The sequence below is a fragment of the Carcharhinus amblyrhynchos genome, chromosome 12 (assembly GCF_965287045.1).
Source record: "Carcharhinus amblyrhynchos chromosome 12, sCarAmb.v2.hapA, whole genome shotgun sequence".
NCBI lineage: Eukaryota > Metazoa > Chordata > Chondrichthyes > Carcharhiniformes > Carcharhinidae > Carcharhinus > Carcharhinus amblyrhynchos.
Window position 1 is genome coordinate 1,808,418 of NC_137335.1, and position 14,265 is coordinate 1,822,682.

General features: G+C 48.2%; 1 non-coding gene across 1 annotated transcript; it reads left to right on the forward strand.

The window, feature by feature from the left end:
- The first annotated feature begins 12,004 nt into the window (after positions 1-12,004).
- On the forward strand, positions 12,005-12,173 carry LOC145351255 (U1 spliceosomal RNA). The gene has a single exon (XR_013888366.1). It is a non-coding gene; the product is annotated as a U1 spliceosomal RNA (small nuclear RNA).
- The last annotated feature ends 2,092 nt before the right edge of the window (positions 12,174-14,265 follow it).

The following is a 14,265-nucleotide window of genomic DNA, read 5'->3' on the forward strand; positions in this document are numbered from 1 at the left end:
AATTAGGGACCTTGTGGTGAAGGATCCTCTTGGGGAGAGTGATCATTGTATGGTGGAGTTTCTGGTGCAGATGGAGGAGGAGAAAGTGGGTTCCCGGACACGCGTCCTCTGTTTGAATAGAGGGGAGTACGGTAGGATGAGAGAGGAATTGGCGAATGTGGACTGGGGGAGCGCATTGGAGGGAGGGTCTGCTGAGGAGCAGTGGAGGATCTTTAAGGAGATCTTTCTTGGTGCTCAGCGGAAATTTATTCCGATGGTTAAAAAGGACAGTAGGAAGAGAGGTAATAAGCCGTGGATAACGAAGGAGGTGAAGGAAAGTGTTAAATTAAAAGCGGAGGAATTTAGAGTAGCTAAGAGTAGTGGGCGAGAAGAGGATTGGGAGAGGTTTAAATGTCAACAAAGATTGACAAAGAAGTTGATAAAGAAGGGTAGGAGAAACTGAAGCTGGGCTAGCGCTTAATATAAAAAAGGATAGCAAGAGTTTTTATAAATATATAAAAAGGAAGAGGCTGGCTAGGGTGAATGTTGGTCCTTTAGAGGATGAGAAAGGGGACCTAGTGGTAGGGGATGGGGATATGGCTAAGGTATTAAATAAATTTTTTGTTTCTGTCTTCACGGAGGAGGACGTGAATAATTTGCCGGGTGTTAGCGATGGAAAGGTGGTAGGACTGGAGGGTCTTAATGAAATTACTGTTACTAGAGAGGCAGTGCTCGACAGACTGGAGGGGCTGATTGTGGACAAGTCCCCAGGACCGGATGGAATGCATCCGAGGGTTCTGAAAGAAATGGCGGAGGCGATAGTGGATGCCTTGGTGGTTATTTTCCAGAAGTCGCTGGATTTCGGGGAAGTGCCGGAAGATTGGAAAACGGCTAATGTTACGCCGTTGTTTAAGAAGGGTGCCAGGCAAAAGGCGGGGAATTATAGGCCGGTTAGTTTAACGTCTGTGGTGGGTAAAATGTTAGAATCTGTCATTAAGGAGGAAATTGCGAGGCATCTTGAAGGGAATTGCTTGATAGAGCAGACACAGCACGGTTTCATTAAAGGGAAGTTGTGTCTGACAAATTTACTGGAGTTCTATGAGGATGTGTCTAGGGCGGTGGATAGAGGAGAGCCGGTGGATGTGGTCTTTCTAGATTTTCAGAAGGTGTTTGATAAAGTACCTCACAAGAGGTTATTGCAGAAGGTCGAGGGACATGGAGTTGGGGGTAGGGTGTTAGCGTGGATAGAGGATTGGTTGTCAAATAGGAGGCAGAGAGTGGGGGTCAACGGGTGCTATTCGGATTGGCGGTTGGTGACTAGTGGAGTGCCCCAGGGGTCGGTGCTGGGGCCTCAGCTTTTTACTATTTATATAGATGATCTGGAGGAGGGAACTGAGTGTAGGGTGTCGAAATTTGCTGATGACACCAAGATAGGGGGAACAGCAAATTGTGCGGAGGGTGTGGAGAGTCTGCAGAAGGATCTAGATAGGCTGGGCGAATGGGCCAGGAAATGGCAAATGGAATTTAATGTTGGCAAATGTGAGGTGGTCCACTTTGGTAGGAAGAATGGTAGGAAGGACTATTACTTACGGGGCGAAAAACTGCAGCAGGCGATGGTGCAGAGGGACCTCGGGGTCCTTGTGCATGAGTTGCAAAAACCCAGCTTGCAGGTGCAGCAGGTGGTCAGGAAGGCGAATGGGATGCTGGCCTTCATAGCGAGGGGGATTGAATATAAAAGTAGGGAGGTCTTGCTGCAGCTGTATAGGGCATTGGTGAGGCCGCAGCTGGAGTACTGTGTGCAGTTTTGGGCGCCGCACCTGCGCAAGGATATTTTGGCCTTGGAGGGAGTGCAGAGGAGGTTTACTAGGCTGATACTGGAGTTGAGGGGGTTGAGCTATGAGGAGAGGCTGAATAAATTAGGCTTGTACTCGTTAGAGTTTAGAAGAATGAGGGGAGATCTCATTGAAACGTATAAGATGATGAATGGGATGGATAGGATAGAGGTGGAGAGACTCTTCCCGCTCAAAAAAGACAGTAGGACTAGGGGGCACAGCCTCAAGATAAAGGGGAGGCGGTTTAGAACAGAGTTGAGGAGGAACTTCTTCACTCAAAGGGTGGTGAATCTCTGGAATTCTCTGCCCGTTGAAGTGGTGGAGGCTGCCTCGCTAAATATTTTTAAGACGCGGGTTGATGGGATTTTGATAAGAGAGGGGATTAAGGGTTATGGGGAGAGGGCGGGAATGTGGAACTGAGCAGCGACAGATCAGCCGTGATCTTATTGAATGGCGGGGCAGGCTCGAAGGGCTAGATGGCCTACTCCTGCTCCTATTTCTTATGTTCTTATGTTCTTAGTTCAAATGCAGCAAGACTGGGCTTGGGCTGAGGTAATGACCATCCCCAATGGGAGAGAATCTAACCCTCACCCCTTGCTGTTTAATGGCATTATCATTAATAAATCTCCCCCCCCACCACCACCATCCTGAATCCCAGCAAATTTATAAAATCAAGATCCAGATCTGTGTCTGGCCAGTTGCTGTCCACATCCAACTCTTTCTGTCACTGACTTCATGTCAACAAGGTTAAGTTTTGAGTCGTAGTCCAGTATTCAACTCAGAAAGCTCATGGTCATTCCTAAGAGCGGTCTGGATGTTTGATATTTTGTGGTATTACCAACACCTTCCAATGTGTAATCTCAGCATCAAACTGGACAATCGCAGTGTGAAAGTGTAACAACACTGTCCTCTTGTGGTCAGGACTGGACATTCACATGTCGGGGATATCTGGAGCTCTCTGTATCACAACTGGATCTGTATCACAACTGGATCCGTATCACAACTGGATCTCTATCACAACTGGATCCGTATCACAACTGGATCTCTATCACAACTGGATCCATATCACAACTGGATCTCTATCACAACTGGATCCGTATCACAACTGGATCTCTATCACAACTGGATCTCTATCACAACTGGATTTCTATCACAACTGGATCCGTATCACAACTGGATCCGTATCACAACTGGATCTCTATCACAACTGGATCTGTATCACAACTGGATCGGTATCACAACTGGATCCGTATCACAACTGGATCTCTATCACAACTGGATCTGTATCACAACTGGATCTGTATCACAACTGGATCCGTATCACAACTGGATCTCTATCACAACTGGATCTGTATCACAACTGGATCCGTATCACAACTGGATCCATATCACAACTGGATTTCTATCACAACTGGATCTATATCACAACTGGATCCATATCACAACTGGATCCGTATCACAACTGGATCCGTATCACAACTCCCACTCACCTGACGAAGGGGCAGTGCTCCGAAAGCTTGTGGACTTGTGCTACCAAATAAACCTGTTGTATTTTAACCTGGTGTTTACCCCAGTCCATCACTGGTATCTCCACATCATATCTGTAGTGACCATGTAAGAATTAGCGGGCTCTGTCCTGAGCTGAAATTCACTGTGTGAAATGGAGCAGTGAAACGAGCTCCCGCTCCTCAATGTGGGAGCTGAGAATTCGGAAGGGAATTCTCCAGCACAGTCCACTGCAAACACACCTTCCACTGGCTTCGAGATTCCTGCAGTTCCACACACTATCAGATTGGCCCAACTGGCTGCCCTGTCAGTGGTGCCTGACCTGTTTGCTGACTGTGCCAGATTGATATTGAAACGGGCACATTAAAGAAATCCTGCAGATTGATCTCTGATCGGATCATCGCTGGTGTATCTCACAAACTCCTGGGAAGTGCCCAGTCGAGCTCAGAATGCCTGGGTCTCGTGTCTGAGGTGAGCAATGGGTGAAATTAGCCACTGTTACTCTGCAGTAGTAATACGAGTTATTCTCAGCTACCAAGCTAAAAGGACATTCTACCTGTCACACAAATGAGAAATGTGTTATATGAATTTCAGTGCTGGTGTGGTGCCAGCTACATAGGCCTCATGTCCCACTGACTGACAGATTGTATCAAACAGAACACCCCTTCAGCTGTTCACAACAGGCAAGATGTGAGAATGCCGGCGTTGGACTGGCGTAAACACAGTAAAAAGTCTGACAACACCAGGTTTTAGTCCAACCGATTTATTTGATAGTAAACTCACAAGCTTTCGGGGTTAGTCCCTTCGTCAGGTGAATGGAGAGTTCTGGCCTCAGACAGAGCATATAAAGCACAGACAGTTTAGAGATTACTGATTAGAATGCGAATCCTTACACCTAACCTGCTGTTCAAGACCTGAAGTGGCTGACAATGTGAGTGGAAGGAGCACTGATCACAGGTTAAAGAGATGTGTATTGTCTCCAGACAGTACAGTAAGTGAGGTTTTGCAAACCCAGGCAAGTCACGGGGGTTACAGATAGTGCGACATGAACCCAAGATCCCTGTTGAGACCGTCCTCATGTGTGCGGAACTTGGCTATCAGTCTCTGCTCAGCGACTCTGCGCTGTCGTGTGTCGTGAAGGCCGCCTTGGAGAATGCTTACCCGAAGGTCAGAGGCTGAATGCCCGTGACCACTGAAGTGTTCGCCAACAGGAAGGGAACAGTCTTGCCTGGTGACTGTCGAGTGTTGGACACTGTATGGGGCTTTGCAGGCACAGGCAAAGCAGCCTATGCTTGCAAAGCCCCATACAGTGTCCAACACTGTGGCTCTATAATTAAACAATCCGATTGTGCCAAGGATTACACTGATAATGAATTTAAGATTATCAGTCAGAGTGAATCATTTAACACAAGCTGAAATCTTACTCAGGCAGGACAGACCTCTGGAGTCTCGAGTGACGTTTCCCCCCAGACTGAGTTCTCAGGTGATGAGGGGTCCTATTTCTCCTGCTCCTGCTCCTATTTCTGCTCCTGCTCCTATTTCTTATGTTCTTATGTTCTTATGAGGGGTCCTGTGTGTGACCTGCCGTCTTTGTCACAGACGGAGCAGAGTGTGGTTGGTGAAATGGGTGGGTGGGTGCCGGAGCTGCCAGGTTACTGGGTGCTCCTTCCACTGTTGACACTTGGCTCCAGCTTGCTCTCGGTGACGATACTCGAGGGTTCACCTCCTTCCCAATGTCTTTTCTCCATTTCAGACAGTCTTGGGCCAGAGGTTCCCGGCTGTCGGTGGAGATGTTGTACTTTTTCATGGGGGTTCTGAGAGTGCCCTGACTCATTCCCCTGCCCTCCTGGGGCTCCCTTGCCGTGTCGAGGCTCTGATTCCAGTGCTTGTGTCGGGAGTCCTGTGTCCGGCATGTGGACAGGGTGACCCTGGCCAGCAGAGCTGGTCGAGTGTGATCAATACCTCAGTGCTGAGGGGGTCAGTCTGATTGGGAACACTTAGATTGCTCCGATATTCCCTGACCTTTACACACAAACACAACATCTCCACAGAAACACACATTTCCCAGTCAGACAACAGCTCAGAGCAAATCCCAACTTCATCTCCCATGGCAATGTCTTCACCAATCAAAGCCAGTAGAATGTAGGTCGGGGGTGTAGGTGGGGGTGTAGTTTGGGTGGAGGTGTGGGGTGTGGGTGAAGTGTCGTTTAGGTGGGGGATGTGGGAGGTGGGTGGGGATGTGGCTGGGGGTGTGGGTGGGGTGGGGGTGTGAGTGGAGGTGTGGGTGGGGTGGGGGTGTGGGGTGCGGGTGGGGTGGGGGTGGGGGTAAGGCTGGGGGTGTGGGTGGGGTGGGGGTGTGAGTGGAGGTGTGGGTGGGGTGGGGGTGGGGGTGTGGGTGTGGGGTGCGGGTGGGGTGGGGTGGGGGTAAGGCTGGGGGTGTGGGTGAGTTGGTGGTCTGGTAAGCTGTTGACGATGTGATTGGGTGGCTGGAGAGAGTTAACTTGTTAATTGATGGCAACAAAATCTCTGAAAGCAGAAACAGTGAGAGAGATTGGGATTGGGGATTGGGGATTGGAGATTGGGGATTGGAGATTGGGGATTGGGGATTGGGGATTGGAGATTGGGGATTAGAGATTGGAGATTGGAGATTGGGGATTAGAGATTGGAGATTGGGGATTAGAGATTGGAGATTGGGGATTGGAGATTGGGGATTGGGGATTAGAGATTGGGGATTGGAGATTGGGGATTGGGGATTGGGGATTGGAGATTGGGGATTGGAGATTGGAGATTGGGGATTAGAGATTGGAGATTGGGGATTAGAGATTGGAGATTGGAGATTGGGGATTAGAGATTGGAGATTGGGGATTAGAGATTGGAGATTGGGGATTGGAGATTGGGGATCGGAGATTGGGGATTGGGGATTGGAGATTGGGGATTGGGGATTGGAGATTGGAGATTGGGGATTAGAGATTGGAGATTGGGGATTAGAGATTGGAGCTTGGGGATTGGAGATTGCGGATCGGAGATTGGGGATTGGGGATTGGGGATTGGAGATTGGGGATTGGGGATTGGAGATTGGGGATTGGAGATTGGGGATCGGAGATTGGGGATCGGAGATTGGGGATTGTGGATTGGGGATTGGAGATTGGAGATTAGGGATTGGGGATTGGAGATTGGAGATTAGGGATTGGGGATTGGAGATTGGGGATTGGAGCTTGGGGATTGGGGATTGAAGATTGGAGATTAGGGATTGGGGATTGGAGATTGGGGATTGGAGATTGGGGATTGGGGATTGGAGATTGGAGATTGGAGATTGGGGATTGGAGATTGGGGATTGGAGATTGGGGATCGGAGATTGGGGATCGGAGATTGGAGATTGGGGATTGGGGATTGGGGATTGGAGATTGCAGATTGGGGATTGGGAATTGATTGGTTGGGAAGGGTGTTGATGGTTTCATTGAGTTCCAGACGACTCACCAATCGGGCTGCGAGCAGATCTTTGTAAGGACAGGCGTGTACTCTGTACCGTCTCAAAGTGATCGGTGGAGAGAGGATCAGGTGTTTTATTAATTTCAAAATGGGTGAGTGAGATGTTATTCAATGAATTATTGATGGGGTTTGACAGCGAGTGTGAGCTTCTGGCCTTTTGGATATGTGAGGAGACTGGAAACAAGATACGGTTATGGACACGTGGAATGTTACACACTGAAGGGGAGGCCATTTGGCCCATTCTGTCTGCTGGCTCTTTAAAAGAGTTATCCAATTAATCTCACTTCTCTCTCCTTTCCCTATACTGCTGCCATTGTTTCCCCCGCTGGATATTTATCCAATTCCCTTTGGAAAGTTTGATTAAATCCATTTTCAACTCTGAGAGAAATGGTCACATCTTGGGAAGATGTTACATTTATATAGCACCGCACACATCCTCTGATTGTCTTAAAGCACCTCATGCCCAATCTGTCTCCAGTGCAATGATTATTGTTTAGACTGAGCTGCGGTCTGTGCAGGGTAAAGTGCGGGGTAAATAATCAGTTAATGGGTCACACATTCTAACGGAGTGGAATTATCACTGCGCTCAATCCAATCCTGACTCAGACTGGACCATTCCTGGGCAGTGCCCTGTGACACCCCCCCCCCCCCCCCCCACCCCCCAGGCCCAGGACATGGGCTGTAGAGTCACAGGTAAGTAAACCACACCGCTCCTTACAGCACCACCATAAACCAGGGAAGTTTAAAGGTCCAATTGGTTCAAAGGACAATTTAGCATGGCCAATCCACCTAACCCACAGATCTCTGGAGGTTCAGAGTCCTGTGGTGGGGGTGAAGTGTGAGGGTCTGTACAATAGATACACAGAAGCTCAGAGAGGATTTAATTTTCCTAACATTTTCAGGGTAACTATTGATGTGACAAAGTCAGAAGCATCCAGAATTTACAACTTAAATTGCATTTTCACACATTTCCCAGTGTGGGACTGTCGTCCAGGGGACGTTTACAACTCCTGGGAAATTACTGTGAGAAGCTTTACCTGGGAATGTCTAGGGAGTCATGGGCTCGGGGTGGGGCAGGGAGTGGGGTGGTGGGAGCAGGGGGGTCTCTGAAGCCTGGCGGGTGCGGGGGTGGTGTCTGGAGCTTGGGGGGTGTCTCTGGATGCTGGGAATCCCTGGAGCCCAGGGATCATCTCTGGATCTTGGGGGCCTCTGGAGCCTGGGGGCTCCCTGGAGTTTGGAGGGAACAGCTCAGGGTGATTCCACTCAGATGTTGAATGAGAAACGGTGACAAGGGCAGAAGTGTAACAAGCAGGCAGAGACAGTGAGAACATTTACTGAATACACTGCTCGAAAACACTCCAGTAGAAATAAATTTGTTTTCCTCCAATATTTTTCCTCATTTTCCAAAGAGATAGATCTGTCCCGGTAACTCAGCTAAGAACAGACAGCCGCAGGAAGGTTGGTGATGGGAAAGCAGTGGAAAAACAGAGCTGATTGGAAGCTGACTATCCGGCGGGATGACTGCAGTCACTGGGAACAGGAACGTTCCAAAATTCTCTTTGCCGACATTAACTTCAGTCATTCCCTGCAGCCAACTCGACACAGATCTAACCTTGGGCTTTGCGCTGAGAACCGCACATCCCTCAACACCAGGACAAACTAACTCATTGTTCATCACATTGTGACTGTGGAAAGTTGCCAATCGCGTTATCCTGCAGAATATCTTTGACTACATTTAACCTGTTACTGGGAGGGAAACACTCTGAGGACAGGAAAGGTGTTGGATAATGAGATATTTATTTGTCCTTTGCACCAGTTGTGAAACATTCTGGATACCATGGAAACAATGTGCTGATCATGTGTTGGATCTGGTATTGCCACAGGCTGTAGGCAACTTGCTTCAGTTCAACATTTGTAATCTCTGTGGGAGGAGATACAATCCACTCGGTTTGAATCTAAGCAGCAGGAATTTGGATAATGGATATTATATGTTACAACCTCACATTCTGACTGAAATCCTAACTTGCAAAGCCAGGAAATGCTGAGTTATGGGAATTCCGAATTCCTCCTACACAACATTGCAGTGTGTGGGACTGTCAGCAATTCCAGTCGTTACACTTGGAGCAATGTTCAGATTCGTTTTATGTTTAAAGCTCCAACTATGTGGATACATTTTGTCCAACTCCCTCAAACAGGTTGCTGCAACATTGTACATTCACAACAAGAGATTGTGAACAAAGCCCAGTCCGTCACTCAAACCAAACTCCCATCCATTGACTCTGTCTACACTTCCTGCTGCCTCGGGAAAAGCAGCCGGCATAATCAAGGACCCCACACACCCCAGACATTCTCTCTTCCCCCTTCTTCCATTGGGAAAAAGATACAAAAGTCTGAGGTCAGGTACCAACCGACTCAAGAACAGCTTCTTCCCTGCTGCTGTCAGGCTTTTGAATGGACCTACCTCGCATTAAGTTGATCTTTCTCTACACCCTCGCTATGACTGTAACACCACATTCTGCACCCTCTCCTTTCCTTCTCTATGAGTGGTATGCTTTGTCTGTACAGCACACAAGAAACAATACTTTTCACTGTATGTTAATACATGACAATAATAAATCAAATCACATCAACATGTTGAACATGTACCCAGTGAGACTGAGAGTCACAATAGCTGGAGATGACTGTTATTTGATTTCCGTGGATAAATGTGTAAAGTGTATATATCACCCTTTTATCTCCTCTGTTTTAATTCAGGCTGTCACCAATTGAAATAAACAGTTTCATTTCTTCATTGATGTAGAACAACAAAGAACAAAGAAAATTCCAGCACAGGAACAGGCCCTTTGGCCCTCCAAGCCTGTACCGACCGTGCTGCCCGATTTAACTAAAACCCCCTCTCCTTCCGGGGACCATATCCCTCTATTCCCATCCTATTCGTGTATTTGTCCAGACGTCCCTTAAAACTCACTATCGTATTGCTGTAACTCTTGAGTCAGACCGGGTAAGGACGGCAGATTTCCTTCCCTAAAGGACATTAGTGAACCAGATGGATTTTTCCAAACAATCAACAATATTTCATGGTCATCAGTAGATTCTTAATTCCAGATATTTTTTATTGAATTCAAATTCCAGTATTTGCCATGGTGGGATTTGAACCCAGGTCCCCAGAGCATTGCTCTGAGTCTCGGGATCACTAGCCCAGTGACAATACGAGTAGGCCACCACCTCTCCACCTGCACAGGCACTTGGAAAGGTGCAAAAATGATTTATAAGGTTGATGCCTGTAATAAGTTCACACAGGCAGAACTCCCTTCACCAGAATCCTTTCATTCACAATTCCAGCAGCAATATCCAGAGTGCTGTCAGCCTGCCTTCAGGAACCGACTGATTGAATTCTCACTCCAATGATTTTTGTCCCTCACTGGGGAAGAAGTCCCATGTGAGAGAGTTGCTGACCACCCTCCCCAGTCCCAGCAGTGACCACCCTCCCCAGTCCCAGCAGTGACCACCCTCCCCAGTCCCAGCAGTGACCACCCTCCCCAGTCCCAGCAGTGACCACCCTCGCCAGTCCCAGCAGTGACCACCCTCCCCAGTCCCAGCAGTGACCACCCTCGCCAGTCCCAGCAGTGACCACCCTCGCCAGTCCCAGCAGTGACCACCCTCGCCAGTCCCAGCAGTGACCACCCTCGCCAGTCCCAGCAGTGACCACCCTCGCCAGTCCCAGCAGTGACCACCCTCGCCAGTCCCAGCAGTGACCACCAGTGCCAGTCCCAGCAGTGACCACACTGCAGTGGGCAGAAGAGGAAGTTCAAGGTGACATTGCAGACTAAGCCTGGGAATCGGGGCTCTGACTGGGTGGGGAGGGTAGGGAAGGCCTAGGGGGTGGGGGGAATGGGCTATGCAAGGGGGAGGGGCTGACTGGGGTCTTGGGAGAGCAGTCACGGGGTGGGGGGCCTCGAGGCCACTGGACCTTAAAGAGGAGGCATCAGACTTCATAAGATGGGGGTTCTCCCCTCTGTGCCCCCCCTCCCACCCAATCCTGAGCTGTAATTTTGTGATTTTTTTGAGCTTCCTCCCCTGGGGAGGTTCAATCTGCCCGTTAGCCTGAATGTTGAGGCTGGTCTGGAAACAGGTCTCTTGTGGCCTTTAATTGGCCATTTCTTGCCCTCAATTGGAGCAAAACCAGGTTTCCTGTCTGAGGCCTTGCCCCCCTCCCCAGCCTCCCCCCCCCCCCCTGCCCAGTGTGGTCGGAGCAGGCAGGAACACGAAGGGAACTCCATCCCTTCATATCACACTGTCCTCTCCCTAATAACCTGCTGACGGGGAGTGTCACATTCTGCTCTGTGTAATTCTGCTCAAAAATTGTATCAACAACGAGTAATTATTTCCTCTGTGAGATAAATCCAGAATAAGGCAGAATAATCCGAAAATGAAAGCTCTGTCAGTTCAGAGTGAAATAAACCGTGGTTTACAATTGGTCTCACTGACTGTCAATATCTACATTTCATTAGGAATCCCACATGGTTCAAGGTTTTTTTTTAGTTTCTTTATTAGTGTCACAAGTAGGTTTACATTAACACTGCAATGAAGTGAGTGAAAATCTCCCAGTCGCCACACTCTGGCACCTGTTCGGGTACACTGGTGCTATATAAATGCATGTCACAGTCTGTTTCACTAAAGTTGGAGCGATGTAGTCTGGAGTTCACAGAAACCAGCCTGCAGCAGGGGGCTAATGGCCCCAGGTCATGTCTGGGTGTGGAGTAAATGGTTCAGAATGTCGGGACCATTTATAGATGGTGCTGTCCCTGAGAAAGGCCTTACTGTTGATGCAGAACTGGAACCAAGTGACACCCTCATTCCAAAAGGAGATTTCACTGTCTCTGAGTGAAATCTGAGTTTGGATTTTCTATCCTTCACTAACACAGCCTCCCAGCTTCACGCATCATCCCATCCAAATCACAGTGAGGAATACGGAAGATATACAAGTATCAGAGACAGCATTGTACACATTGTACACATTGTACACATTGCCAACCCACCGGGTAGCATTCTCAGCTGATACATTTTGAGGAAAGGTTTTGACGCAGCAATGTAGCTTTATTTAAATTGTAGGATACACAATATCTCAATGATGATGAGGAATTTTAGTTTTGTTAATTCTGTTCAGTCTTTGGTTGCAGGTCCCTTTTCGCTGGGCAGGACTTACCTGGGAGGTAAGTCCCAAGAACCAAGAAGGTGGTTTGCCCAGGATGAGGCTATCCCATTGCACCCTGGGTGTGCTGACACCTGCAATGTCCCCAAATGTGGGATACTCGACTGCAAAATTAGTGGATATTAGATATTGCAACATCAAACTTGCAGATCTTTGCAGTGCTTTTGAGTATTTTGATTCTCTCAGCTTTCACATTTAGCACAGGAACAGTAACATCTCATTATTTCTTATGTTCTGAGCTGGTAAATTGAGACATACGGACAGTTTCTATCTGTACAGCCTATTAGATTAATCGCCTCGCTGGATGGATTAAATTACTTCCCGACAGTTTGTTTTGATAGCGAATTAACATTAGCAGTTTAACTCTGATCCCAACAATGCCTCTGACCCACTTGTTCCAGTTATTGATCTGTGTATCAACAGGGAAATGTGATCTGATGCATTTTGGGAGCAGGCACAGGGAGCGGTAATATAGAATGAATGGGGCAGTTCAGAGTGTGAAGCAGTCCTGGGGTGCATGGACACTGATCATTGAGAAAGTGGTTAGTAAAGCATGTGGAATATACAGCTTCGTAACAAGAGACACTGGGTGAAATCTTCAGCCAAAGAGCTCCCATCAACTTGAAAATGGGAGTGATTTGTGTTGGTGCTAGGTGCGTCCGTCAGGTTCACAAGAATGATCCTGGGAATGAAGGACTTGTCGTATGAGGAACGGTAGAGGACTCTGGGTCTGTACTTGTTAGATTTTAGAAGGATGAGGGAGGATCTTATTGAAACTTACAGGATACTGCGAGACCTGGATAGAGTGGATGTGGAGAGGGTGTTTTCGCTCGTAGGAAAAACTGGAACCAGAGGGTCCAACCTCAGGCTGAAGGGACGATCCTTTAAAACAGAGATGAGGAGGAATTTCTTTAGCCAGAGAGTGGGGAATCTGTGGAACACTTTGCCACAGAAGGCTGTGGAGGCCGGGTCACTGAGTGTCTTTAAGACAGAGATAGATAGGTTCTTGATCAATTAGGGGGATCAAGGATTATGGGGAAGAGGCAGGAGAATGGGGATGAGAAAAATATCAGCCATGATTGAATGGCGGAGCAGACTCGATGGGCCAAGTGGCCAAATTCTGCTCCTGTGTTGTATGGTCTAATGGAGATTCACCCATCTGATGGATACAAATATCCTGCGTTTGTCGCTGACTGTTCAGAGATTGGGATGCCACTTTTAAAGGGAGCCCCGATTTTTGCAATCGTAGACAGCGCTCTTCCCCCACAAAAAACAAAATGGGAATAAGTGGCCTCAAAAGAGGAAGTGAAACCATTTAAACCTTAAACCACAGCTGTCAGTCAGGCTGGGAATCTTGGTAAATGTTACACCTGGAAAGATAAATAGACACAGCAGACTGAGGGCTGAGTGGAGAACCATTAAGCTGTCAATCAAAACCTATTTCAAAGCAATGCACCATGAAATTAAAAGAGACCGAGCGCAGAATTTTCCTGTTTCACCTGTCACAGGAATTGTAGCAGGCGGGGCAGGACCATGCAAAGGTCCATCCACCTTGGGTCGGATTTTCTGATCTTGGTGTGAGTTTAGATGGAAAATTCCACCGCAAATGTTTTCAATGGGAGAGAGGGGGTTTCAAAGCATTCGAACTTTCTAGGTAGGCTCAGAGACTTCAAATAAAAGCTGTGTGAATAGACTGGGACTGACTGAATAGCTGTCAAAAAGGGAAACCTCCACCCCAGGGAAACTGACATCTCCTCTCAGTCAGAGAACTTCACTGGGGTCTGTCACACCTGCCACTTCTGGCAGAGAGAAAAGGAAACCTCCGCTGCAAAATGGAGGGCTGCTAGATTTAAAATCTTGCCTGCTGTCCGATGGGGATTAAAGTGACCAGGCCACTTCAGTTTTCACAGCTGACAGGCAGGAATGCAGATGTTGATCATAGAGCTGCCTGAAATCACCATACCAGGGGTAATCTTCAGGTCTGCCAGGGATAGAAGGGGCAGTCTAGCCATAGGACCCCTATCCACCTCGGAGGAAAGTGCTGAGATCAACCCCTTGCCTCAGTGGACCCAACCTCTGGGACCCTTGGACACCCTCCTCTGCAACCTGACAGTGCCAGGGGGCAAATGGTCACTGGACATTCCTCCTTGAGCTCTCCCTCTCTGGTTTAGCATTCCAGATCCATGCCAGTCATTTCTAGCACCAAAGCCCCCTCCCCCACCCCGTGCAGTTCCTGATAGGGAGATG